Source organism: Plasmopara halstedii (genome assembly GCF_900000015.1).
Source record: "Plasmopara halstedii genome assembly, contig: Scaffold_1211, whole genome shotgun sequence".
Classification (NCBI taxonomy): Eukaryota; Oomycota; class Peronosporomycetes; order Peronosporales; family Peronosporaceae; genus Plasmopara; species Plasmopara halstedii.
In genome coordinates this window covers 958,487-960,734 of record NW_020188126.1, presented here as the reverse complement: position 1 = coordinate 960,734, position 2,248 = coordinate 958,487, and positions in this window count along the sequence as shown.

Genomic DNA, 2,248 nt, shown 5'->3' with positions numbered 1-2,248 from the left:
CCAGTACGAGTGTAGCGGATCGCAATCCGCTACCTCCAAGAGTAGTTAGAACCTTAATCCAAGGCTAATAAACTCTTCTGTTTAAAATGTAAGCTCTATTTATTTGTTTCATCTGGTGGCGAATATGGTCTCAACTTGGCGGTATGCACCGCAGAAGCTTACTAGGTGAAACAATTGAAGAGCAAGCTAAAGGACCGTGTATATGTGGAGGTACCTTCCGGCATTAAGAACGCTGGAGATCAAGTTTGTCCGCTAAACAAGTCCATCTCTGGGTAAAGCAAGCAGTATGCGCCTGGAACAAAACTATGAACGGTGTCTTCGTGAACAACGGTTTCAAGGGCTGTAGTGCGGATCAGTGCATGTATGTGAAGCGTCCAAAAAAACGGCTGTAGATACGTCTGTCTGTAAGTGGATGTTATGACAATTGCGGCCAAGACCCGTGCTGAGGTCTGCGAAGTTAAAGATGCTCTCAGGAACGCTTTTAAAATGAAGGAAGTCGATGACGCAGAGTTTATTTTGGTGACGGAAATCTACCACAACAAATATGCTGGAACACTGATGATCAAACAGACACGGTATATTGACGATGTGACGGAGCGATTTGGTCAGCAGAACGCCAAGGTGATTGACGACCCTTGTGCTTCCAACCTCAAGTTGCTGAAAGATCAGTCGACAGGAACAGAAACAGAAGCTACTGAAATTTAGTCAAGACCGTACCGATGGATGTCTTACGTAATCCGACGTGTACCAGGCCGGACATTCCCCATGTTGTAATGTAGATGCCAAGAATTCGCAAGAACCCAGGACTACAGCGCTGGCGAGCAGCGATTCGTATGGTTCGGTACTTGAAGACAGCACGCCTGCATGGAATCGTTTAAGAAAGAGTGTCTGCTAAGATTATGGTTGAAGCGTTCACAGACTCTTCTTAAGGGCGCAACATCGGCGACAAGTGTTGTGTATCAGGCGTGGTGGTCAGGATCGGGAATGGTTCCGTGGTGTTCAAGTCGGAGTTTCTTAGACATTGGCGCTGAGTTCAGCAGAAGCAGAGTACATGGTGCTGAGCTTACGCACCCAAGATGCATTGTTGGTAAAGGACATAGTGAAGGGCAGGAATCTACTACCAAAATCTGGAAGAACAATCAAGGGACAAAAGCACTGGCACAAAATGCTGGCTATCATGCCAGAACCAAGAATGTGGTCATCAAGCATCAGAAGCGAGCTCGTCGATACGCAGAACCGACTTGTGGATATGCTTACCCAGGCACTCGGTACCAAAACGCTCATGTTACTACGCGAAAGAACGGATATAAGGACTAAACCAGAGCCTAAGCATACACAGCATTAGCGGCGAGTGGGAGTGTTATGATAACACCACTCATTGCATGTACAGGACAAGCGATGACGTCACAAGGATCACCGTAATGCATACGATGAGAGTCATGGTCACAGATTTAATCATGAACGTAATGAAAGTTGTTCATTGGTCTAAATAAATCAGGTTAGATTCAGGTAGCACAGCGTAGCGAGCTAAGGGCCCTATAGATGTTATCGTTCTTACCAACAAAGCAACAATAGCTCATTATAATTGATGATTATTGCAACGATGAGAAGCAGAATGCCTGCCGTATTATAAGCTGCTTCAAAAGATGATAAAATGGATGTGACGGTGGAGTATTCTGCGCTCTGAATTAGCTCGAAAAAAACAGTTTTCAAATACTTTGAAGGAGAGATCGTTTAAAGGCAGTGAAGCTTGACTCAAATATGGATGTGTTAGCAAAGGAAACTCCATTAACGATACCAATTTGAACGATGGTGTTTCGATGCTGGACATAATCGTATGTTGATATAGCGTATCATTGAGAAAATTCAAAGGGACGAAGTTGATTGATTTGATTTAAACATTATGATGGATACGACAAAATGAGTGTTTTTCTAGTTTGTGTGCTTCACTTTTAACAATTTCTTCATGCGTGCTTAATCTCTTTACATAGCTGTAATATGTACTCATATATATAACTCGGTAATTCGGTATCTACCGGTTTATGTACAACAACATTTTTTTCATAACCAGTAGTTTTGGTATCCGACAATCACGTAATATATATCACCCAGATGGGTGGTAACAATTCTTACATTAGATTGCACCATTTGATAGGCTGAAATGAGCATAGAGAACTCAAAGAGCAACTGGAGACATGTTGAAGCTGTTCTGGCGCAGTCGTTGGCGTGAAAGGTAGCGCGTTTCCAA